Source organism: Perca fluviatilis, chromosome 11, assembly GCF_010015445.1.
Source record: "Perca fluviatilis chromosome 11, GENO_Pfluv_1.0, whole genome shotgun sequence".
NCBI lineage: Eukaryota > Metazoa > Chordata > Actinopteri > Perciformes > Percidae > Perca > Perca fluviatilis.
The window spans coordinates 92,432-119,931 of NC_053122.1; the positions used below are offsets into that span (position 1 = coordinate 92,432).

The window sequence follows — 27,500 nt, forward strand, 5'->3', positions numbered from 1 at the left end:
CAATTAGGATATGTTCTTAAAATTGTACAATCCTCCCAAATTATAGTCCCAGTTTACTGGACACACACACACACGTGCCAAGAATACCAAATACAACGCACATGGAAGAGGAACAAACATGATCCTTTATTAAAAACAAATACAAAAATTAATCCACTAAAATAATAAGGTGCATTGGTCCACTATAGAAACACACATATATCGCTCTAACTGACTTCATTTAAAAACACATTTGGCAACTTTATCAGCCTTCAACAACTGCTGTAATATATTGAACCTTCTAACAAGATGAACAGCAGTCTTCATACAGCAATGTCACATGAAGCATTATTTAAGTTGATTTAAATAACAGTTAACTGAAAAATCAGATGCAGCGGTAGTATTTTAATGCAGGCTGATAATAAGAAGGTAAAACCTCAGCTGGGCGATGAGGACCAATCAATTCTGGTGTTAGCTTCATCTTTACAGGCCAGTCATTAACTGGTTCTTATTAACAATGGCATCTTTACAGGCCAGTCATTAACTGGTTCTTATTAACAATGGCATCTTTACAGGCCAGTCATTAACTGGTTCTTATTAACAATGGCATCTTTACAGGCCAGTCATTAACTGGTTCTTATTAACAATGGCAGCCTGACGAGAGAAGCAGGGCCAGAGAAGTCGTACAGCTCACATAATGTACACAACACAGACACTTATACTGAGGTACGTACACAGGTACATGGGGAATTAAAGTATTTATATAGTAAGAACAATTCAAATATTTAGCTTGGAGAATTAAAATTGTGTTACTGTTAGCCTGGCTAGCTGTTAGCCTGGTCAGGAGCAGGCTAGCTGTTAACCTGGCTAGCTGTTAGCCTGGCTAGCTGTTAGCCTGCTCAGGAGCAGGCTAGCTGTTAACCTGGCTAGCTGTTAGCCTGGCTAGCTGTTAGCCTGCTCAGGAGCAGGCTAGCTGTTAGCCTGGCTAGCTGTTAACCTGCTCAGGAGCAGGCTAGCTGTTTGCCTGGCTAGCTGTTAACCTGCTCAGGAGCAGGCTAGCTGTTTGCCTGGCTAGCTGTTAGCCTGCTCAGGAGCAGGCTAGCTGTTTGCCTGGCTAGCTGTTAGCCTGGTCAGGAGCAGGCTAGCTGTACAGAATAAGTCTCCATGGTAACTCAGGTACCTTTGCTAAACTGAGCCAGAATAAGTGGTAAATCGTGGCTTAATCCCGGTTCTCCGGTGTAGCTCAACGTGTGCAGTCGGCGCTCCAGAGCTCCTAACCAATCAGAGAACAGAGGTTAGTGATGCAGCCCGTAGACGACCAATCAAACACAGCCGTTACACGGCCTCAGAGTAACGGGTAAACATGTAACGCAGGGCTGTCACGGGATCAGAAGAACGCTTCGGTCCGTCTTTGTCATGGCGCCCCCGCTCTGAGAAAGGGGCTACAATTCGGCCTTTTGTTCACATCATCTCCCAGCAGCTGTTACATCACAGGTGTGATGTCACTCACCGCTGTGTCGTGTTGGGAGGTCTGACATCACAGCGCGGGAGGAAGAGTCCGTTCTGTCAGAGCCAATCAGAGAGAAGAGGACATCAACCACCAGAACACCTCCCACCAATCAATGGTCGTTTAGACTTTAAGACATTTAACACTCAGGATGAAACGCAGCGACACTAGCTGGTGTCTTCTCCTGACCAGAGGGGGCGCTGATGAGCAGAGGCTACCGACGCTGCTCCTTCTACAGACTAGGAGAAGAAGAAAGGAGGTAAACAACAGAACTGGCAGCAGCATTAGGAATCCCACTACGGCCACGCCAAGACCCGCCCTACGAAGCCGCTCGATTGGTCGGGGTTAGGCATTCGACCTCGAGCGGTTAAGGGGATTGGTCAGGAGACAGGACCTGAACAAGGACGCCTGGCCAATCGTAGTGTGTGAATGCTATTGAAGGGTGGGTCTTGGTGTGGATATAGTGGAAAAAAAACCAAAAACCCCCCCAAAAAAATAAAAATAGAAATGACTTTGAGCTCGCTAGCACGCCAGGACATTGAGTGTGCGACCTGAGGTTTCCCCTTTTATCGTTGAGGCTGAAACAGGAAGCCTGAACGAGCTGGCCGACAGCGTGCTGCCAGGACTCAGAGGGACTGCAGGTCTCTATGGTAACCTCACCGGTTAAGATGAGATCGTTAATGGTGAAAGGGTCGATCCCACCAAGTAGATCATCCAATCAGATCACAGCATTGAGGTCAGTGCTGCTGCCAGTTCTAGATAGATAGCTGGCAGCAGCACTGATGTCAATGCTGTGATCTGATTGGATGATCTACTTGGTGGGATCGTGTGATCTGATTGGATGATCTACTTGGTGGGATCGAGCCTTTCACCATTAAAGAACTCATCTTACCGAACGTAGATACTTTTATGGTGTCGGAAAAAGTATTCCAATCCTACGAGTATCGAAAAATTCTCTTTTGGTGCAAAATTTCGGTTCCAAAAGCGACACAGAGACTCTAGTGTGGTTACAGTCTCTCAAAACTTCACGCAGACAGAGTTTGCTGCGATATGATATTAATGGCGAGCCGAACGCGATCCTGGTGACGTTACACTTCCTCTTAGACCAGCAGGCACAACAGTGGTTTCTCTGCCCTGATGACTGACTGACAGGCTGAGCAGGCAAGGCCCTTTTATTAAATGTTACTGAGTGAGCAGTTTTACCAGAATATTTAAATTCTGATAACTGTTTTGATTCACAATTACGGTGGAAAATAAAAGCTTTGTTTTTAATGTATTTTTGTTGATGTTGAAATGGATTTTAAAAACAAAAAAAAAAAAAAAAATCGTTAGGAACCGGCATGGAAACTGAGGTATTGAAATTGGCCCCGGATGGAAAGGTTCTGAAGGATGCCCAGCCCGAACGCTGTCGGCCAGCTCGTTCAGACTTCCTGTTTCAGCCTCAACGATAAAAGAGAAACCTCAGGTCGCGCTCGCCACATCCTGGCGTGCTAGCGCGCTCCAAGTCATTCTGACATCACATCGGCGCGCCCCAGCTCGGCTGTAAAAGGCCCGCCGGTAAAAGTCGCTTGTTTGGTTAGATGTCACGAGACCACCTGGAGATCACAAGAGTCCAGCACGATGAGAACAAGAGACCCAAACAGTGGTCAGTTTGTTGGTAGATGTTTGGGTCTCTTGTTCTCATCGTGCTGGACTCTTGTGATCTCCAGACGGTCTCAGACACCGGGACAGTTACAGACCATAATAAACACAAGTCAGACTACATGCATTAGATCTCAGAGAGTCAGTGGTGCAACTCAACCTCCTAGTGGTGGGAAACCCGACATGTGAGCCCTACTGTCTCGGTCTGGATCTAAAGACCAGGAAACCAGTATTTAAACAAAGGGGGTCTAGTTCTCCCTCCTGACTACTGACCGAGTCCACCAGAGACCAGACGGAGCAACGTTAACCTAATTTAAACACAATAGGTTACTGTATGTAATCCTATGAGAGGACACGATCGTTTAAAACTGAACCCATGTAGGGAGGCTGGAGGACTCAGGACCCTGTTAGCTGCTGGATCAGAATACGCTTCAGGATGGTTTTGTCACGGCCCCCCCCTCTGTGAACAGACTGCTGGGGGAGGGGCTTCAATCGGCCTTTTGTTTCATCACTTCCAGGCAGAAACAGAACTGAGACTAGACTACTTCCTCTCTAGACTGGAACTACTTACTCTCTAGGCTGGGACTACTTCCTCGCCAGACTGGACTACTTCCTCTCTAGACCCCTTACTCTCTAGACTGGAACTACTTACTCTCTAGACCCCTTACTCTCTAGACTGGACTACTTCCTCTCTAGACCCCTTACTCTCTAGACTGGACTACTTCCTCTCTAGACCCCTTACTCTCTAGACTGGACCCCCCCCCTCTCTCTCCAGATACGCCTAGGCTAATTTTTTATTTTAAATTAAATAATCCTTACTTTCTCTTATATTTTATTTATTTTTTTTACTCTTTATTCTTTAAAAAAAAAATTTATTTTTTTTTAAACTTTTTTTTTCTTCTAAAATAATTTTTTTTTTTTTTAGCCCTTTTTTTTTTTAAGGAAAAACCTTTTTTTTTCAGACTACTTACTCTCTAGGCTGGGATCATGTAGAACGGTGTCCCGTCTCAGACCCTTTGAAGCTGGACCCAGTGAAGAGTTCCCGTTCAGGTAGCGTGGGGAGGGTAGACGCTGGGAGCCATGGTCCTCTTCAGCCCTCTGTGTAGAAAGTGGTCTGTCAGCAGCCAGAGGTCTGGTCCCCCTCTGCTCCTGGAGGACACCATACACAACCAGTTGGTTTCATTTCTAAACATGATCCCCATCGTGGGATCGATGAAGTCTCTCTAACGAGGGTTCGGGGCCACAATCCAAGACTTCAGGCACCATCCTAACAGCCTGGACCGATCCAGCAGAGGACCCCGTAAAGGAGGGCTTTTTCGTGGGATCAGAAGAACGCTTCGGTCCGTCTTTGTCATGGCGCCCCCCCCTCTGAGAACACTCTGCCTGAGGGGGGGGGCTACAATTCGGCCTTTTGTTCACATCATCTCCCAGCAGCTGTCAGGGTAAACTCACAGGTGGAGGGGCAACGTTAGGGCTGGAACCACTTTCTCTCTAGACTGGGACCACAAACCACTTACTCTCTAGGCTACTTTCTCTCTAGACTGGGACCACAAACTACTTACTCTCTAGACTACTTACTCTCTAGACTACTTACTCTCTAGTCTGGGACCACAAACTACTTACTCTCTAGGCTACTTACTCTCTAGTCTGGGACCACAAACTACTTACTCTCTAGACTGGGACCACAAACTACTTTCTCTCTAGACTACTTTCTCTCTAGACTGGGACCACAAACTACTTACTCTCTAGACTACTTTCTCTCTAGTCTGGGACCACAAACTACTTACTCTCTAGACTACTTTCTCTCTAGACTGGGACCACAAACTACTTACTCTCTAGACTACTTTCTCTCTAGACTGGGACCACAAACTTACTCTCTAGGCTACTTACTCTCTAGACTGGGACCACAAACTACTTACTCTCTAGACTACTTACTCTCTAGACTACTTACTCTCTAGACTACAACTTACTCTCTAGACTGGGACCACAAACTACTTTACTCTCTAGACGGTACTTACTCTCTAGACTACTTTACCTCTCTAGACTGGGACCACAAAATACTTACTCTCTAGGCTACTTACTCTCTAGTCTGCCCTCTCTAGAACTTGGACACACAAACTACTTACTCTCTAAGATTCACTACTTACTCTCTAGACTACTTACTCTCTAGTCTGGGACCACAAACTACTTACTACTCTAGGCTACTTACTCTCTAGACTACACTCTCTACAAACTACTTTCTTCTATCTACCTACTCACAACTACTTACTTATATGGCTACCACTACCAAACGGGTACCACAAACTACTTACTCTCTAGACTACTTACTCTCTAGGCTGGATCATGTAGAACCGTGTCCCGTCTCAGACCCTTTGAAGCTGGACCCAGTGAAGAGTTCCCGTTCAGGTAGCGTGGGGGGGGGTAGATGCTGGGAGCCATGGTCCTCTTCAGCACTCGGTGTAGAAAGTGGTCTGTCAGCAGCCAGCCAGAGGTCTGGTCCCCCCTGAGAAACAGGGACTCTGCTCCTGGAGGACACCATACACAACCAGTTGGTTTCACTTCTAAACCTAGCTGCTGCTGCCTCATCATCATCATCATCATCATCATCATCATCATGTGAGCCCAAACATAATTTCTAAGTCCTATAACGAGGGTTAGGGGACAATTCAATACTTCATGCTCTGCCTGAACTGCCTCTAAAGTTTCCTCGTCACTCAATATTTAACTACAATCCCACAGCCAATCAGCATGCTTCTACCAAGACCTAATAAAGTCTGATTGGCTGTCTGAACATCAGGAAACACTGATGAGTGTGTGGAGGGATTTTAGGAGTCTTGACTTTAGTGTGAGTCACAGCGGTGACAGAGGAAGCTGAAATATAAAGACCTGTAACGTAAATGTGTAATGTTGTATTTTCTTTTGTTAAAATGATTTGATTAGTTTTTATTTAATTGGAACAGTTACAGCAGGCCTACTCCACATCTCCCAGGATGCACCACTTCCATTAAATCAAAGATGTTATGCTGTAAAGACTCAGGACCCTGTTAGCTGCTGGATCAGAATACGCTTCAGGATGGTTTTGTCACGACCCCCCCACCCCCAATCTGTGAACAGACTGCTGGGGGAGGGGCTTCAATCGGCCTTTCGTTTCATCACTTCCAGGCAGAAACAGAACTGGGACTACTTCCCCTCTAGACTCCTTACTCTCTAGACTGGGACTACTTCCTCTCTAGACCCCTTACTCTCTAGACTGGGACTACTTCCTCTCTAGACCCCTTACTCTCTAGGCTGGGACTACTTCCTCTCTAGACTCCTTACTCTCTAGGCTGGGACTACTTCCTCTCTAGACCCCTTACTCTCTAGGCTGGGACTACTTCCTCTCTAGACTCCTTACTCTCTAGGCTGGGACTACTTCCTCTCTAGACTCCTTACTCTCTAGGCTGGGACTACTTCCTCTCTAGACTCCTTACTCTCTAGGCTGGGACTACTTCCTCTCTAGACCCCTTACTCTCTAGACTGGAACTACTTCCTCTCTAGACCCCTTACTCTCTAGACTGGACTACTTCCTCTCTAGACCCCTTACTCTAGAGACTGGAACTACTTCCTCTCTAGACCCCTTACTCTCTAGACTGGAACCACTTACTCTCCAGACTACTTACTCTCTAGGCTGGATCATGTAGAACAGTGTCCCGTCTCAGACCCTTTGAAGCTGGACCCAGTGAAGAGTTCCCGTGTCAGGTAGCGTGGGGAGGGTATGACGCTGGGGAGCCATGGTCCTCTTCAGCTCTGTGTAGAAAGTGGTCTGTCAGCAGCCAGAGGTCTGGTCCCCCTCTGCTCCTGGAGGACACCATACACAACCAGTTGGTTTCATTTCTAAACATGATCCCCATCGTGGGATCGATGAAGTCTCTCTAACGAGGGTTCGGGGCCACAATCCAAGACTTCAGGCACCATCCCAACAGCCTGGACCGATACAGCAGAGGACCCCGTAAAGGAGGGCTTTTTCGTGGGATCAGAAGAACGCTTCGGTCCGTCTTTGTCATGGCGCCCCCCCTCTGAGAACACTCTGCCTGAGGGGGGGGGCTACAATTCGGCCTTTTGTTCACATCATCTCCCAGCAGCTGTCAGGGTAAACTCACAGGTGGAGGGGCAACGTTAGGGCTGGAACCACTTTCTCTCTAGACTGGGACCACAAACTACTTACTCTCTAGACTACTTACTCTCTAGACTACTTACTCTCTAGTCTGGGACCACAAACTACTTACTCTCTAGACTACTTACTCTCTAGTCTGGGACCACAAACTACTTACTCTCTAGACTACTTACTCTCTAGTCTGGGACCACAAACTACTTACTCCAGACTACTTACTCTCTAGACTGGGACCACAAACTACTTACTCTCTAGACTACTTACTCTCTAGACTACTTACTCTCTAGTCTGGGACCACAAACTACTTACTCTCTAGACTACTTACTCTCTAGTCTGGGACCACAAACTACTTACTCTCCAGACTACTTACTCTCTAGACTGGGACCACAAACTACTTACTCTCTAGACTACTTACTCTCTAGACTACTTACTCTCTAGTCTGGGACCACAAACTACTTACTCTCTAGACTGGGACCACAAACTACTTACTCTCTAGACTACTTACTCTCTAGACTACTTACTCTCTAGACTGGGACCACAAACCACTTACTCTCCAGACCACTTTCTAGACTGGGACCACAAACTACTTACTCTCTAGACTACTTTCTCTCTAGACTGGGACCACAAACTACTTACTCTCTAGACTACTTTCTCTCTAGACTGGGACCACAAACTACTTACTCTCTAGACTACTTTCTCTCTAGACTGGGACCACAAACTACTTACTCTCTAGACTACTTTCTCTCTAGACTGGGACCACAAACTACTTACTCTCTAGACTGGGACCACAAACTACTTACTCTCTAGGCTACTTACTCTCTAGACTGGGACCACAAACTTACTCTCTAGGCTACTTACTCTCTAGTCTGGGACCACAAACTACTTACTCTCTAGACTGGGACCACAAACTACTTACTCTCTAGGCTACTTACTCTCTAGTCTGGGACCACAAACTACTTACTCTCTAGGCTACTTACTCTCTAGACTGGGACCACAAACTTACTCTCTAGGCTACTTACTCTCTAGAATACTTACTCTCTAGACTACTTACTCTCTAGTCTGGGACCACAAACTACTTACTCTAGACTACTTACTCTCTAGACTGGGACCACAAACTACTTACTCTCTAGACTACTTACTCTCTAGACTGGGACCACAAACTACTTACTCTCTAGACTACTTACTCTCTAGACTGGGACCACAAACTACTTACTCTCGAGACTACTTACTCTCTAGACTACTTACTCTCTAGTCTGGGACCACGAACTACTTACTCTCTAGACTACTTTCTCTCTAGACTGGGACCACAAACTACTTACTCTCTAGGCTACTTTCTCTCTAGACTGGGACCACAAACTACTTACTCTCTAGACTACTTTCTCTCTAGACTGGGACCACAAACTACTTACTCTCTAGGCTGGATCATGTAGAACCGCGTCCCGTCTCAGACCCTTTGAAGCTGGACCCAGTGAAGAGTTCCTGTTCAGGTAGCGTGGGGAGGGTAGACGCTGGGAGCCATGGTCCTCTTCAGCCCTCGGTGTAGAAAGTGGTCTGTCAGCAGCCAGCCAGAGGTCTGGTCCCCCCTGAGAAACAGGGACTCTGCTCCTGGAGGACACCATACACAACCAGTTGGTTTCACTTCTAAACCTAGCTGCTGCTGCCTCATCATCATCATCATCATCATCATCATCATCATCATGTGAGCCCAAACATAATTTCTAAGTCCTATAACGAGGGTTAGGGGACAATTCAATACTTCATGCTCTGCCTGAACTGCCTCTAAAGTTTCCTCGTCACTCAATATTTAACTACAATCCCACAGCCAATCAGCATGCTTCTACCAAGACCTAATAAAGTCTGATTGGCTGTCTGAACATCAGGAAACACTGATGAGTGTGTGGAGGGATTTTAGGAGTCTTGACTTTAGTGTGAGTCACAGCGGTGACAGAGGAAGCTGAAATATAAAGACCTGTAACGTAAATGTGTAATGTTGTATTTTCTTTTGTTAAAATGATTTGATTAGTTTTTATTTAATTGGAACAGTTACAGCAGGCCTACTCCACATCTCCCAGGATGCACCACTTCCATTAAATCAAAGATGTTATGCTGTAAAGACTCAGGACCCTGTTAGCTGCTGGATCAGAATACGCTTCAGGATGGTTTTGTCACGACCCCCCCACCCCCAATCTGTGAACAGACTGCTGGGGGAGGGGCTTCAATCGGCCTTTCGTTTCATCACTTCCAGGCAGAAACAGAACTGGGACTACTTCCTCTCTAGACCCCTTACTCTCTAGAGACTGGGACTACTTCCCCTCTAGACTCCTTACTCTCTAGACTGGGACTACTTCCTCTCTCTAGACCCCTTATACTCTAGGACTGGGACTACTTCCTCTCTAGACCCCTTACTCTCTCTAGGCTGGGACCACTTCCTCTCTAGACCCCTTACTCTCTAGGCTGGGACTACTTCCTCTCTACTGGACCTCCTTTACTCTCTACAGGGCTGGGACTACTTCCTCTCTAGACTCCTTACTCTCTCTAGCTATATTACTTTTTTAATAAATTATTATTTTAGGGGGGGTTCTTCCTCTCTAGACCCCTTACTCTCTAGACTGGAACTACTTCCTCTCTAGACCCCTTACTCTCTAGACTGGACTACTTCCTCTCTAGACCCCTTACTCTAGAGACTGGAACTACTTCCTCTCTAGACCCCTTACTCTCTAGACTGGAACCACTTACTCTCCAGACTACTTACTCTCTAGGCTGGATCATGTAGAACCGTGTCCCGTCTCAGACCCTTTGAAGCTGGACCCAGTGAAGAGTTCCCGTTCAGGTAGCGTGGGGAGGGTAGACGCTGGGAGCCATGGTCCTCTTCAGCGCTCTGTGTAGAAAGTGGTCTGTCAGCAGCCAGAGGTCTGGTCCCCCTCTGCTCCTGGAGGACACCATACACAACCAGTTGGTTTCATTTCTAAACATGATCCCCATCGTGGGATCGATGAAGTCTCTCTAACGAGGGTTCGGGGCCACAATCCAAGACTTCAGGCACCATCCCAACAGCCTGGACCGATACAGCAGAGGACCCCGTAAAGGAGGGCTTTTTCGTGGGATCAGAAGAACGCTTCGGTCCGTCTTTGTCATGGCGCCCCCCCTCTGAGAACACTCTGCCTGAGGGGGGGGGCTACAATTCGGCCTTTTGTTCACATCATCTCCCAGCAGCTGTCAGGGTAAACTCACAGGTGGAGGGGCAACGTTAGGGCTGGAACCACTTTCTCTCTAAACTGGGACCACAAACTACTACTCTCTAGACTACTTACTCTCTGAACTACTTACTCTCTAGTCTGGGACCACAAACTACCTACTCTCTAAACTACTTACTCTCTAGTCTGGGACCACAAACTACCTCTCTCTAGACTACTTACTCTCTAGTCTGGGACCACAAACTACTTACTCTCCAGACTACTACTCTCTAGACTGGGACCACAAACTACTTACTCTCTAGACTACTTCTCTACATACTTACTCTCTAGTCTGGGACCACAAACTACTTACTCTCTAGACTACTTACTCTCTAGTCTGGGACCACAAACTACTTACTCTCCAGACTACTTACTCTCTAGACTGGGACCACAAACTACTTACTCTCTAGACTACTTACTCTCTAGACTACTTACTCTCTAGTCTGGGACCACAAACTACTTACTCTCTAGACTGGGACCACAAACTACTTACTCTCTAGACTACTTACTCTCTAGACTACTTACTCTCTAGACTGGGACCACAAACCACTTACTCTCCAGACCACTTTCTTGAACTGGGACCACAAACTACTTACTCTCTAGACTACTTTCTCTCTAGACTGGGACCACAAACTACTTACTCTCTAGACTACTTTCTCTCTAGACTGGGACCACAAACTACTTACTCTCTAGACTACTTTCTCTCTAGACTGGGACCACAAACTACTTACTCTCTAGACTGGGACCACAAACTACTTACTCTCTAGGCTACTTACTCTCTAGACTGGGACCACAAACTTACTCTCTAGGCTACTTACTCTCTAGTCTGGGACCACAAACTACTTACTCTCTAGACTGGGACCACAAACTACTTACTCTCTAGGCTACTTACTCTCTAGTCTGGGACCACAAACTACTTACTCTAGGCTACTTACTCTCTAGACTGGGACCACAAACTTACTCTTTAGGCTACTTACTCTCTAGAATACTTACTCTCCAGACTACTTACTCTCTAGTCTGGGACCACAAAACTACTTACTCTAGACTACTTACTCTCTGAACTGGGACCACAAACTACACCTCTCTAGACTACTTACTCTCTAGACTGGGACCACAAACTACACTCTCTAGACTACTTACTCTCTAGACTGGGACCACAAACTACTTACTCTCTAGACTACTTACTCTCTAGACTACTTACTCTCTAGTCTGGGACCACGAACTACTTACTCTCTAGACTACTTTCTCTCTAGACTGGGACCACAAACTACTTACTCTCTAGGCTACTTTCTCTCTAGACTGGGACCACAAACTACTTACTCTCTAGACTACTTTCTCTCTAGACTGGGACCACAAACTACTTACTCTCTAGGCTGGATCATGTAGAACCGCGTCCCGTCTCAGACCCTTTGAAGCTGGACCCAGTGAAGAGTTCCTGTTCAGGTAGCGTGGGGAGGGTAGACGCTGGGAGCCATGGTCCTCTTCAGCCCTCGGTGTAGAAAGTGGTCTGTCAGCAGCCAGCCAGAGGTCTGGTCCCCCCTGAGAAACAGGGACTCTGCTCCTGGAGGACACCATACACAACCAGTTGGTTTCACTTCTAAACCTAGCTGCTGCTGCCTCATCATCATCATCATCATCATCATCATCATCATGTGAGCCCAAACATAATTTCTAAGTCCTATAACGAGGGTTAGGGGACAATTCAATACTTCATGCTCTGCCTGAACTGCCTCTAAAGTTTCCTCGTCACTCAATATTTAACTACAATCCCACAGCCAATCAGCATGCTTCTACCAAGACCTAATAAAGTCTGATTGGCTGTCTGAACATCAGGAAACACTGATGAGTGTGTGGAGGGATTTTAGGAGTCTTGACTTTAGTGTGAGTCACAGCGGTGACAGAGGAAGCTGAAATATAAAGACCTGTAACGTAAATGTGTAATGTTGTATTTTCTTTTGTTAAAATGATTTGATTAGTTTTTATTTTATTGGAACAGTTACAGCAGGCCTACTCCACATCTCCCAGGATGCACCACTTCCATTAAATCAAAGATGTTATGCTGTAAAGACTCAGGACCCTGTTAGCTGCTGGATCAGAATACGCTTCAGGATGGTTTTGTCACGACCCCCCCCCCCCCCAATCTGTGAACAGACTGCTGGGGGAGGGGCTTCAATCGGCCTTTGTTTCATCACTTCCAGGCAGAAACAGAACTGGGACTACTTCCTCTCTAGACCCCTTACTCTCTAGACTGGGACTACTTCCTCTCTAGACCCCTTACTCTCTAGGCTGGGACTACTTCCTCTCCAGACCCCTTACTCTCTAGGCTGGGACTACTTCCTCTCCAGACCCCTTACTCTCTAGGCTGGGACTACTTCCTCTCCAGACCCCTTACTCTCTAGGCCCCTTACTCTCTAGACCCCTTACTCTCTAGACCCCTTACTCTCTAGACCCCTTACTCTCTAGACCCCTTACTCTCTAGACCCCTTACTCTCTAGACTGGGACTACTTCCTCTCTAGACCCCTTACTCTCTAGACCCCTTACTCTCTAGACCCCTTACTCTCTAGACCCCTTACTCTCTAGACTGGGACTACTTCCTCTCTAGACCCCTTACTCTCTAGACCCCTTACTCTCTAGACCCCTTACTCTCTAGACCCCTTACTCTCTAGACCCCTTACTCTCTAGGCTGGGACTACTTCCTCTCTAGACCCCTTACTCTCTAGGCTGGGACTACTTCCTCTCTAGACTCCTTACTCTCTAGGCTGGGACTACTTCCTCTCTAGACTCCTTACTCTCTAGACTGGGACTACTTCCTCTCTAGACCCCTTACTCTCCAGACTACTTACTCTCCAGGCTGGATCATGTAGAACCGTGTCCCGTCTCAGACCCTTTGAAGCTGGACCCAGTGAAGAGTTCCCGTTCAGGTAGCGTGGGGGGGGTAGACGCTGGGAGCCATGGCCCTCTTCAGCCCTCTGTGTAGAAAGTGGTCTGTCAGCAGCCAGAGGTCTGGTCCCCCCTGAGAAACAGGGACTCTGCTCCTGGAGGACACCATACACAACCAGTTGGTTTCACTTCTAAACATGATCCCCATCGTGGGATCGATGAAGTCTCTCTAACGAGGGCTAGGGTAGGGCTGCACGATTATGGCCAAAATGATAATCACGATTATTTTGATCAATATTGAGATCACGATTAATTATCACGATTATTTGTTGATTTTAGCCAAAACTAAATTTTATTGTCACATAATTATATAATTATAACTGCTTTTACATCCATATTGTGCTACAGTCCTCCTTTATTGAAGGATACTGTGAAGGAGCCATTTCAGCTGTTGTGCGACCGCTTTCCACACATGCATGTTTGCCGTGAAAGATACAGGCAACGCAATTTTCTGTTCACGTTAACGGCGCATGTGGTGCCTGGTATCTACCGGACGAAATAGCTACGCGGATTTCTGTGGCTCGTTACACTGCCACTTACATGTCTGCGTTACGCTCTGATGCTCCGAAACCCACGTTAGAGGCAACATAAACATCGCTGAATGTCACGCTAGTAAACACTAATAACACGCTACATAGCGGGTAACGTTAGCCTACCGTTAGCCACAGTAAACACTAATAACACGTACACAGCAGGTAACGTTAGCCTAGCTGTTAGCCACAGTAAACACTAATAACACGTTACACAGCAGGTAACGTTAGCCTAGCGTTAGCCACAGTAAACACTAATAACACGTTACGCACCAGGTCACGTTAGCCTAGCCGTTAGCCACAGTAAACACTAATAACCGTTACACAGCAGGTAACGTTAGCCTACGTTAGCCACAGTAAACACTAATAACACGTTACACAGCAGGTAACGTTAGCCAGGCCAAAGCAATACAGTAAACACTAATAACACGTTACAGCAGGTAACGTTAGCTAAATTAAACACTAATAACGCGTTACACAGCAGGTAACGTTAGCCTTGCGTTAGCCACAGTAAACACTAATAACACGTTACACAGCAGGTAACGTTAGCCTACCGTTAGCCACAGTAAACACTAATAACACGTTACACAGCAGGTAACGTTAGCCTAGCGTTAGCCACAGTAAACACTAATAACACGTTACACAGCAGGTAACGTTAGCCTAGCGTTAGCCACAGTAAACACTAATAACACGTTACACAGCAGGTAACGTTAGCCCGCGTTAGCCACAGTAAACACTAATAACCGCGTTACACAGCGAGTTAACGTTAGCCTAGCGTTAGCCACAGTAAACACTAATAACACATTACACAGCAGGTAACGTTAGCCTAGCGTTAGCTACAGTAAACACTAATAACACGTTACACAGCAGGTAACGTTAGCCTAGCGTTAGCCACAGTAAACACTAATAACACGTTACACAGCAGGTAACGTTAGCCTAGCGTTAGCCACAGTAAACACTAATAACACGTTACGCAGCAGGTAACGTTAGCCTAGCGTTAGCCACAGTAAACACTAATAACACGTTACACAGCAGGTAACGTTAGCCTAGCGTTAGCCACAGTAAACACTAATAACACGTTACACAGCAGCTAACGTTAGCCTAGCGTTAGCCACAGTAGTAACTGGGTTAAACACGGCTAAAATGCTGACTGCTAAACAGTGTAGTGCGTCTGTATTTCACTGTAGGATTCCAACAGCGGGACGTCCAACAGTCTGCTGCTAAAGCTACGAGCTAAAAGACACAAACTAGCACTGGTCACTGCTGTTGTCTGAAAAACAACACAGACGGGACAAAACGTTGCGTTTACTGGTAAACTGGTAAACATCGTGACCGGCTTATGATGACCGACTGCTACCTGTTGTGGAGTTTTCCTCACGTTACTCCGTCCTCTGTGACATCTAGAAGCTGCGCGGTGCAGGCAGGGAACAGCCCTGATTGGCTCATGGAGACATGTGATCAGACAGTGGTTTATGGAGCGCTAGATTGGCTTTGCAGAAACTGTTCTATGAACGGAATGACGCATTTTAAATATCGCTCGATCACACAAATTTGATCGTGGGAAGCCAAAATCGTGATCGTGATTAAAATTCGATTAATTGTGCAGCCCTAGGCTAGGGGCCACAATCCAAGACTTCAGACACCATCCCAACAGCCTGGACCGATACAGCAGAGGACCCCGTAAAGGAGGGCTTTTTCGTGGGATCAGAAGAACGCTTCGGTCCGTCTTTGTCATGGCGCCCCCCCTCTGAGAACACTCTGCCTGAGGGGGGGGGCTACAATTCGGCCTTTTGTTCACATCATCTCCCAGCAGCTGTCAGGGTAAACTCACAGGTGGAGGGGCAACGTTAGGGCTGGAAAATCAGCCGAGTGAAGATTACTTAGGGCAACCTTGGCCTGGAACCACTTTCTCTCTAGACTGGGACCACAAACCACTTACTCTCTAGGCTACTTTCTCTCTAGACTGGGACCACAAACTACTTACTCTCTAGACTACTTACTCTCTAGGCTACTTACTCTCTAGGCTACTTACTCTCTAGGCTACTTACTCTCTAGGCTACTTACTCTCTAGTCTGGGACCACAAACTACTTACTCTCTAGGCTACTTTCTCTCTAGACTGGGACCACAAACTACTTACTCTCTAGGCTACTTTCTCTCTAGACTGGGACCACAAACTACTTACTCTCTAGTCTGGGACCACAAACTACTTACTCTCTAGGCTACTTACTCTCTAGACTGGGACCACAAACTACTTACTCTCTAGGCTACTTACTCTCTAGGCTACTTACTCTCTAGACTGGGACCACAAACTACTTACTCTCCAGACTACTTACTCTCTAGGCTGGGACCACAAACTACTTACTCTCTAGGCTACTTACTCTCTAGTCTGGGACCACAAACTACTTACTCTCTAGGCTACTTACTCTCTAGACTACTTACTCTCTAGACTGGGACCACAAACTACTTACTCTCCAGACTACTTACTCTCTAGACTGGGACCACAAACTACTTACTCTCTAGACCACTTTCTCTCTAGACTGGGACCACAAACTACTTACTCTCTAGACTGGGACTACTTACTCTCTAGACTGGGACCACAAACTACTTACTCTCTAGACCACTTTCTCTCTAGACTGGGACCAAAAACTACTTACTCTCTAGTCTGGGACCACAAACTACTTACTCTCTAGACTGGGACCACAAACTACTTACTCTCTAGGCTACTTACTCTCTAGTCTGGGACCACCAACTACTTACTCTCTAGGCTACTTACTCTCTAGACTGGGACCACAAACTACTTACTCTCTAGGCTACTTACTCTCTAGACTACTTACTCTCTAGACTGGGACCACAAACTACTTACTCTCTAGGCTACTTACTCTCTAGGCTACTTACTCTCTAGACTGGGACCACAAACTACTTACTCTCTAGACTACTTACTCTCTAGACTGGGACCACAAACTACTTACTCTCTAGGCTACTTACTCTCTAGACTACTTACTCTCTAGACTGGGACCACAAACTACTTACTCTCTAGACTACTTACTCTCTAGTCTGGGACCACAAACTACTTACTCTCTAGACTACTTACTCTCTAGACTGGGACCACAAACTACTTACTCTCTAGGCTACTTACTCTCTAGACTGGACCAGAACCGTCTCCCATCTCAGACCCTTTGAAGCTGGACCCAGTGAAGAGTTCCTGTGGGGAGGGTAGATGCTGGGAGCCATGGCCCTCTTCAGCACTCGGTGTAGAAAGTGGTCTGTCAGCAGCCAGCCAGAGGTCTGGTCCCCCCTGAGAAACAGGGACTCTGCTCCTGGAAAACACAATACACAACCAGTTGGTTGCAGCTGGGTACACAAGTCAATACTTGATGCACCGACCAAGTTTCCTCGTCACTAAATACTGCATTACAATCCCACAGCCAATCAGCACGCTTCTACCAAGACCTAATAAAGTCTGACTGGCTGTCTGAACATCACAGCCACACAGGAAACACAGCTTGGTGTGTGTGGAGGGATTTTAGGAGTCTTGACTGCAGCGTGCGTCACATCGGTGACAGAGGAAGCTGAAATATAAAGATTTTAAAAATTCTCTTTTGTAGAAATGCATTTAATTAGTTTTTATTTTATTGGAACAGTTACTCCACATTTCCCATGATGCACCACTTCCATTAAATCAAGATGTTATGCTGTAAAGACTCAGGACCCTGTTAGCTGCCGGATCAGAATACGCTTCAGGATGGTTTTGTCACGACCCCCCCCCCCACCCCAATCTGTGAACAGACTGCTGGGGGAGGGGCTTCAATCGGCCTTTCGTTTCATCACTTCCAGGCAGAAACAGACCATTAGTTTTGTACCCTTTGGACTCTGAGAAACAGCTGAGATCTAAGGCAGTTATTTAAGTTCTGCAGGACTGTATGTAGGATGGATATCTATCTATCTATCTATCTATCTATCTCTGTTGAAGCCCTGCTGTGAGCTCTCTGCCTTTTTATTACCACGAGTTTACAGACCTGTCTCTTCTGCTGATTGGCTATCAGCTGGGACACAGTCCATAAACCAGAGAAAACAGAACTCAGAGCTGTTTCACACCGTTCAGAGGAAACATGTCCTTCAGCTCAGAAACCGTAACAGTTCTGAGCGCTAAACCCACCAGACTCCATTTAAAAAAACACAGCATTTTAGCGTGTACAGAGCCAACATATTTTCACATGTAAATCGTTAACTATGTGTTTATTTCAACCAATACTATAGTTGTGATGGTTGGAAACGTGTAAAGATGACCCAAAACGAGTTTCAGAGTTTTATTTTGTTTCTGTTCACTTTGAATGAAGTGCAATTTACGACGCTAAAAGTCCTGATTATTTACATGGAGTCTGGTGAGTTTAGCGAACCATCACAGACACTAAAACACACTTTAACAGTAGATGCTTTAACTTTTGACCACAATAATTAGGCCCTTTTGATGAGTTTAACTTGTAGCACAGTATTTCTACACTACGGTAGCATTAGTAGTATCTGTATTCATGTCTACAAGAGGAACATAAAGTAAAACGTTGGAAAACAACTTAAAACGTTACACGCAGATTCATGCCGCGTGGTGACGTAAGCGCCATCTTTACAAACTTTTTCCCGCCACGCAAACGCAGTTTTAGCCCGTCTTTGTCAGTTTTTTTAAACAATGGACGTCTAAAAGAAACACAGTTCGGACAACAACTTACTTACCTCAGTCCATAGAAGAGCCTGGAGCTAACGTTAGCATGTTAGCTCATCTCATGTAGCTATCTTCTCAGTGGTCAGACCGGACCGCAGCCCCCCCAAAGCTCACCGAACAACGAACAGTTTGCTCGGCTGTGGAGCCGTTGGCTCCCCGGACTGCTTCTTCCTCTCAGTAACTGACTACAGAGGCGGTGGCGAACCTTTAACAGCACTAGCCGATCCGCATCCATGCTGCTATTGCTACCGGTAGTCTGCGCTCTGTTGTTTTTATAGGATCCAGCAACCAATCACAGTCGCTTATTCTGTTGCTCTTCGTCTCGTGTTGTTTGTCGGCTGTGAACCATTCGGTTGAATTATCGCCTCCTGCTGGACCGGCCTGGTAACACACACACACACACACACACACACTTAAAACATACACACACACACACACACACACACACACAAACATACACACACACACACACACACACACTTAAAACATACACACACACACACACACACACACACAAAAACAAACACACACACACACACACACACACACACACACACTAAAACATACACACACACACACACACACACACACACACACACACACACATACACACACACACACACACACACACACAAAACATACACACACACACACACACACACACACACACACTTAAAACATACACACATACACACACACACACACACACACAGAGACACACAGACACACTTAAAACATACACACACACACAGACACACACACACTTAAAACATACACACACACAGAGACACACACACACACACACACACACACACAGAACACACAAACACACACACACAGAGACACACACACACAAAACATACACACACACACACACACACACACACTTAAAAACAAACACAAACAACACACACACACACACACACAAAACATACACACACACACTTAAAACATACACACACACAGACACACATACACACACACACAAAGACACACACACACACAGCAAAACATACACACACAAAGACACACACACACACACACACACACACACTTAAAACATACACACACAGAGACACACATACACACACACACACACACACACAGAGACACACACACACACACTTAAAACATACACACACACACAATTAACAAACACACACACAGAGACACACACACACACACACAATTAACAAACACACACACACACACACAAAGACAGACACACACACACACTCTCCCGCACCATGCCATGTATTGCTTTATTAGCTTTAGTTACTAGTTACTTTAGTAACTCCATCTCTTACATTCATCTGAAAGAAGCTTATTAATAGTTACTTTAGTAACTCCACCAGATCTATCTGTTAAGCAGCTTTAGTTACTAAGTTACTTAGGCACTCCACTACATTCATCTGTTACAGCTTTAGTTCACTAGTTACTTGTTATTCGCTTACATTCATCTAGTAATAGTTTTAGTTACTAGGTTACTTTTATACCTTTTTATATCTATCTGTTCCAGTTTTTATTGTTACTTAGTTACTCCGCTTACATTCATCTTGTTACAGCTAGTTACTAGGTTACTTTTAGTTACTCCACTACATTCATCTTGTTGGCAGCTTTAGTTACTATTACCTAGTTTTCACTCCACCATATTCATCTGCTTTCAGCCAGTTACTTTGAAGGTACTTTTGAAGTTACTCCACTACATTCATCTTGTTACTAGAAAGTTTTCACTAGCGCCTTTAGTTACCCACTTTCTACATTCATCTCAAGTCACAGCTGTGGTTACCAGTTACTTTAGTTACTCCACTACATTCATCTGTTACAGCTTTGAAGCTACTAGTTACTTTAGTTACCCACCTACATTCATCTGTTGCAGCTGTAGTTACTTTTAGTTACTTTAGCTACTAGCTACTTTTAGTTAACTTGCTTACATTCATCTGTTACAGCTTTTAGTTACTAGTTGCCTTTAGCTACTAGTTACTTTTAGTTAATCTCAGCTACATTCATCTGTTACAACGCTTTAGTTACTTTAGATAATTTTAGTTACTAGTTACTTTTAGTTAATTCAGCCTACATTCATCTGTTACAGCTTTTAGTTACTTGTTACTTTTAGTTACTCTGCTACATTCATCTGTTACAGCTTTTAGTTTCTTTAGTTACTTTTAGTTACTCCTACGCCACTACATTCATCTCTGTTACAGCTCTTACTGTAGTTACAAGCTACTTTAGTTAATTCTCACATTCATCTGTTACAGCTTTCGTAGTTACTTGCTCCTAATAAGTCATCTCACCATTCATCTGTTACAGCCCTTTAGTTACTTAGTTACTTTAGTTACTCCAACTACATTCATCAGTTACAGCTTGTAGTTACTAGTTACTTTAGTTACCTAATCATATCTCACCTGTTACAGCTTTAGCTTTAGTTACTAGTTACTCTTTAGTTACTCGCACTACATTCATCTGTTCCAGCTTTAGCTACTAGTTACTTTAGCTACTCTCTACTACATTCACCCTGCTAGCTGCTTTAGTTACTAGTTACTTTTAGTTACTCTTATAATACATTCATCTTGTTCCTAGCTTTAGTTACTAGTTACTTTAAGCTATCCTGGCTTTACACTCATCTATGTTCCAGCTTTTAGTTACTAGCTACTTTAGTTCACTCCTCACATTCATCTGTTCCAGCTTTAGTTACTTTTAGTTACTTTAGTAACTCCGCTTTAACTTCATCTGTTCCAGCTTTTAGTTACTAGGTTACTTTTACTTACTCCTAACTTACATTCATCTGTTCCAGCCTTTTAGTTACTAGTTACTTTAGTTAACTTCTACATTCATCTGTTACAGCTTTTAGCTACTAGTTACTTTAGTAACTCCACTACATCCATCTGTGACAGTCTCTTTAGCGTTACTAGTTACTTTTAGCCAATTCCATCATTCATCTGTTCCAGCTTTTAGTTACTAGTTACTCTTGTTACTCTACATTCATCTGTTCCAGCTGTACTAGTTACTTTTAGCACCGCCCATACCATTCATCTGTTCCAGCTTTTTAGTTACTTAGTTACTTTATTACCTAATTAAGCATTCATCTGTTACAGCTTTTAGTTACTTAGTTACTTTAGTTCCTACATTCATCTGTTCCAGCTAAATTTATTACTAGTTACTTTAGTTACCCTACTCACATTCATCTGTTCCAGCTTTAGTTACTAGGTTTACTTTAGTTACTCACTACATTCATCTGTTCCAGCTTTAGTTACTAGTTACTTTAGTTACTCCTGCTACATTCATCTGTTACAGCTTTAGTTACTAGTTACTTTTAGTTAATCTTGCTACATTCATCTGTTCCAGCTTTTAGTTACTAGTTAGTTAATTCATACATTCATCTGTTCCAGCTTTTTAGTTACTAGTTACTTTTAGTAACTCCACTACATTCATCTGTTCCATAGCTTTTTTAGTTACTAGTTACTTTTAGTAACTCCACTACATTCATCTGTTCCAGCTTTTAGTTACTTAGTTACTTTAGTAACTCCACTACATTCATCTGTTCCAGCTTTAGTTACTAGTTACTTTAGTTATCTCAATTACATCTCATCTGTTACAGCTTTTAGTTACTAGCTACTTTAGTTCTACATTCATCTGCAGTGTTACAGCTTTTTTAGTTACTAGTTACTTTAGTTACTCTGCTACATTCATCTGTTCCAGCTTTAGTTACTAAGTTACTTTAGTAATCTATATGCATCTGTTCCTGCTTTGCTAGCTACTTTAGTTAATTCCTTACATTCATCTGTTCCAGCTTTTAGTTACTAGTTACTTTAGTTACTTTACATTCATCTGTTCCAGCTTTAGTTACTAGTTACTTTAGTAACTCCCACATCTCATCTGTTCCAGCTTTAGTTACTAGTTACTTTAGTTCCACATCTCATCTGTTACAGCTTTAGTTACTAGCGTAAACTTACTTTTAGTTAATTCACACATTCATCTGTTCCAGCTTTAGTTACTAGTTACTTTTAGTTACTTAACTACATTCATCTGTTCCAGCTTTTAGTTACTAGTTACTTTAGTAACTCCACGTCATTCATCTTGTTCCAGCTTTTAGTTACTAGTTACTTTTAGTAACTAATTACATTCATCTTGTTCCAGTCTTTAGTTACTTAGTTACTTTTAGTTAATTCTACACATTCATCTGTTCCAGCTTTAGTTACTAGTTACTTTAGTTACTCCACTACATTCATCTGTTCCAGCTTTTAGTTACTAGTTACTTTAGTTACTTCACCATCTCATCTGTTACAGTTTTAGTTACTAGTTACTTTTAGTTACTTAACTACATTCATCTGTTACAGCTTTAGTTACTAGTTACTTTAGTTACTCCACTACATTCATCTGTTACAGCTTTTTATTACTAGTTACTTTAGTTACTCCAATACATTCATCTGTTACAGCTTTAGTTACTAGTTACTTTAGTTACTCCAATACATCTCATCTTGTTACAGCTTTTAGTTACTTTAGTTACTTTTAGTTACTCCACTACATCTATCTGTTCCAGCTTTTAGTTACTAGTTACTTTTAGTTACCTTAATACATTCATCTGTTCCAGCTTTTAGTTACTAGTTACTTTAGTTACTCACCATATTCATCTTGTGACAGCTTAGTTACTTTAGTTACTTTTAGATTCCACTATATTCATCTGTTATAGCTTTTTAGTACTTAGTATTTTAGTACTTCTATATATCTCATCTGTTCTAGTTTTTAGTTACTTAGTTAGTACACATACACTACACATACATACACATATTACACTACATAGTACATATAGTTACATACATACTACATAACTACACACTACACTACATACACTACATATACACATAACACACTATAACATAATATTATACTATATTAGTTACATACATACACATATTAAAGTACATATAATATTAATAGAATACACAAATAAATAGTAACTATAAAATTAAACAAATAATAAAAATTATTAATATAAATACATAGTAATATAAATATACATACATACATATAATAAAAAAAACAAATAACATACAAGAAAAAAAATAACATATATTATTAATAAATATACACATACTACACATAAATAAATATCATATACTATAGAAAACTTACATATTATACAAATATACATACATACACTACTATAACAAAACACACACCACAATAAAACAAACATTAATAAAAAAAACACACACACACAAAACACACAAAAACACTAAAACACATACATACCACATACACAAACACACACAAACCTTACACACCTAACACACACCACACCCTTTCACCTACACAAACAATTACACACACACACCACACACAACACACACAAAAAACACACACACACACACCTCCAACAAACCCCAAACAAAACACACACACACCACATACAAAACACACACACAAACCAAAACAAAAAAAACCACACCCAAAAAACACATAAACAAAAACACACACACACAAAACAAAACCAAACACACAAAAACAACAAACAAAACTACACACAAAAACACACAAAAAAAAAACAAATACACAAAAAAAATACAACCAAATAATATTATACACAAATATAAAAAAAACATACACACAATAAAAAAAAACACCAATAAACACACAAAAAAAACACAAATGATATATATATAATAAACAATACACCAATACACATAATAATACACACAATAAATAACATAATAATATTACATAACAAATATACACATACTATATACTAAATATTACACATCAACATATATATTATACATATATTAATACACTACACACACACATTATATATAATATTATACACACAAAATACACACACACCTACACACATAACACACATAAAAAAAAAAATACACAACATTAAAATACAAAACACACAATAACACAAAAAAAAAAAAAAAAAACAACACAAAACATTAACAAAAACACAACAACAACACACAAAAAATACATAAACACACTACATACATATAAACACACACACACACATACACACCAAAAAATACTACACTACTATATACATAAAAAACAAAAAAATAACAAAACACACAAAATTATTATTTTATTATAAATATAACATAAACACACACATTATATATATATATACATATTATATATACACTTAATATAATAAATAATTATATTATACATACATTATAACATATATAAAATAATATATTATTATTATTAGTATATATAATATTACACATATAAATATAATATTAACATTACACACATATTATATATATAATATTATTTAGTTACATACAAATATACACATTATATTACACACACATATTATTAATAGTTATATACATACACACATTACACACACACATACACACACACAATATTTACATATAATATTATTAACATTAAAATATAATAGACAATTACAAAATTAAATATAAATAATAATTAACACACATACACACACACACACAAATACACACAAAACACAACACACACACATATTAATAAAAATAAACACATTATACACACCCACACACACACACACACACACCCACACACATATAACACACACACACACACACACAACACATATACACACACACACACACACACACATATACACACACACACACACACGAGACACACACACACACACAAACACACACACATATACACACACACACACACACACACACACACACAGTCACATATACACACACACACACACACACACATATACACACACACACACACACACACACACACACACACATATACACACACACACACACACACATATACACACACACACACACACACACATACATATACACACACACACACACACACACACACACACACACACACACACACAGTCAACATATACAGACACACACTTACATGATGAGGTAATTCTCTGTGTTCCTGCTTTCTTCTGAACTTTATTGGGAGTTTTCTCATTGACATATATATTAATGTTTTCTCCGAGACCTTCGGCGCTGTTTGGCGCCGTTGGTCCTGACTCTGACACGTGAAGCTGGCCGACGGCGTGCTGCCAGGACTCAGCGGGTCTCCATGGTAACCTCACCGGTTCACATGAGCTCTCTTATTGGTGAATGAAAGGCTCGATCCCAAGTAGCTCATCCAATCAGATCACAGCATTGACGTCAGTGCTGCTGCCGGTTCTGTCGTTGTTTACCTCTTTCTTCTTCTTCTTCTAATCTGTAGAAGGAGCAGCGTCGGTAGCATTCCCTCATCAGCGCCCCCTCTGGTCAGGAGAAGACTGCAGCTAGTGTCTCCACCACCAGCGCTGCTGTCAGTACCAGATCCGTTCCACGCTAGCCTCCACAGGCAAGCTAACGTTAGTTTAGCTAACGGCTAATTGGGCTAACCGCTAGCTGAGACAGCATGTGATAACTTTAAAAAGACCCTCAAAATAAAACTAGAAAATAACCGTTAACATATATAACAGCTGTTAACGTCCGCTCTACTTGTGCTCATTTAAAATACAACCAATCAACACTGGTCTTTATTGTTATCACCGTAGAGTCTTAATGTAGCTGTAGCCTCCCCCAGTGTTTAGACTTAATCTAGCTGTCAGCTAGCGGTTAGCACAATTAGCTGTTAGCTAAACTAACGTTAGCTTCCCGCTGGAGGCTAGCTGGGGGCTAGCGTGGAACAGATTGGGTACTGACCTCCGGTATAAACATCACATTTACAAGCATCAGCTGTGCTGCGTCTAGTACACAAGAGCAGTAGACACTCCTCCTGGCCCTGATTGGTGCATCTGAACAGTTAGACACTCCCCCTGGCCCTGATTGGTGCATCTGAACAGTTAGACACTCCCCCTGGCCCTGATTGGTGCATCTGAACAGTTAGACACTCCCCTGGCCCTGATTGGTGCATCTGAACAGTTAGACACTCCCCCTGGCCCTGATTGGTGCATCTGAAAAGTTAGACACCCCCCCCCTTGGCCCTGATTGGTGCATCTGAACAGTTAGACACCTCCCCTGGCCCTGATTGGTGCATCTGAACAGTTAGACACCTCCCCCTGGCCCTGATTGGTGCATCTGAACAGTTAGACACCCCCCCCTTGGCCCTGATTGGTGCATCTGAACAGTTAAATGACCTGCTTCATGTAGTTCTACTGGAACATAGGCTCAGTTTCAGCTAATATGACAGAAAGGTAGTTTTATAAGACTTACCTACTGCACCTTTAAAATAAAAAAAATAAGTTGAAATATTTTGCTACAGGAGCCAAGTCCCGCCCACATACCTGCCGACCAATCAGGAGTCACTCCCAGCTGTCACTCACGAGGTTCCAGAAACCATCTCTGGGAAACGTTTATTTGAGCGTGTTCTTGGGGTTTTGTCGTTTTCAGCTCGTCCCATATTATTTGGAGGTGAACACAGGGCTGGTTGTCGCCATGACGACCGTGACCAACACGCTAAATGAAAGACGACACGGAGACGAGGTGACTTTCATCTTTTATAGACATTTGAATTAATAGATTTATAGAATATAAACAAGCTTCTCCCCCCTCAAACATCCGTCTGTCGTCCGGTACACAAATAAATAATCTGACCTTTGACCCCCGATATTAAGTCGCCTTTGGCACGCTCGCCACGTTACCATGGTAACTCCTCCTACCCCTCCACAGCGTGCGTGTGTGTGTGCATGTGCACTAACACTCTGAACTACATTACCCATCAGCCCCTGCTCTCACCTGCTTCATCGTCAGATTTTATAAAACAGTGACGCCCCGAAAAAACTGTCCCACACATGCATCGTTACCATGGTTACCAAA

The 27,500-nt window shown here is 43.0% G+C and overlaps 2 long non-coding RNA genes across 5 annotated transcripts; both read right to left on the reverse strand.

Moving 5' to 3' along the window:
* Positions 1-906: 906 nt before the first annotated feature.
* On the reverse strand, positions 907-19,050 carry LOC120568736. Of its 4 annotated transcripts, none has more exons than XR_005640765.1 (10): positions 18,711-19,048; positions 17,119-17,299; positions 13,355-13,546; positions 11,876-12,071; positions 10,030-10,206; positions 8,687-8,882; positions 5,456-5,652; positions 4,099-4,276; positions 1,343-1,542; positions 907-1,252 (listed from the first exon to the last, which is right to left on the reverse strand). It is a non-coding gene; the product is annotated as an uncharacterized LOC120568736 (long non-coding RNA). The 4 variants fall into 4 exon arrangements; XR_005640764.1 differs by having other exon boundaries at positions 1,490-1,542; positions 18,711-19,046; XR_005640766.1 differs by lacking the exon at positions 4,099-4,276 and having other exon boundaries at positions 1,490-1,542; positions 18,711-19,050.
* On the reverse strand, positions 10,664-11,842 carry LOC120568737. Its single transcript, XR_005640767.1, has 3 exons — positions 11,591-11,842; positions 11,309-11,356; positions 10,664-10,674 (listed from the first exon to the last, which is right to left on the reverse strand). It is a non-coding gene; the product is annotated as an uncharacterized LOC120568737 (long non-coding RNA).
* Positions 19,051-27,500: the final 8,450 nt, after the last annotated feature.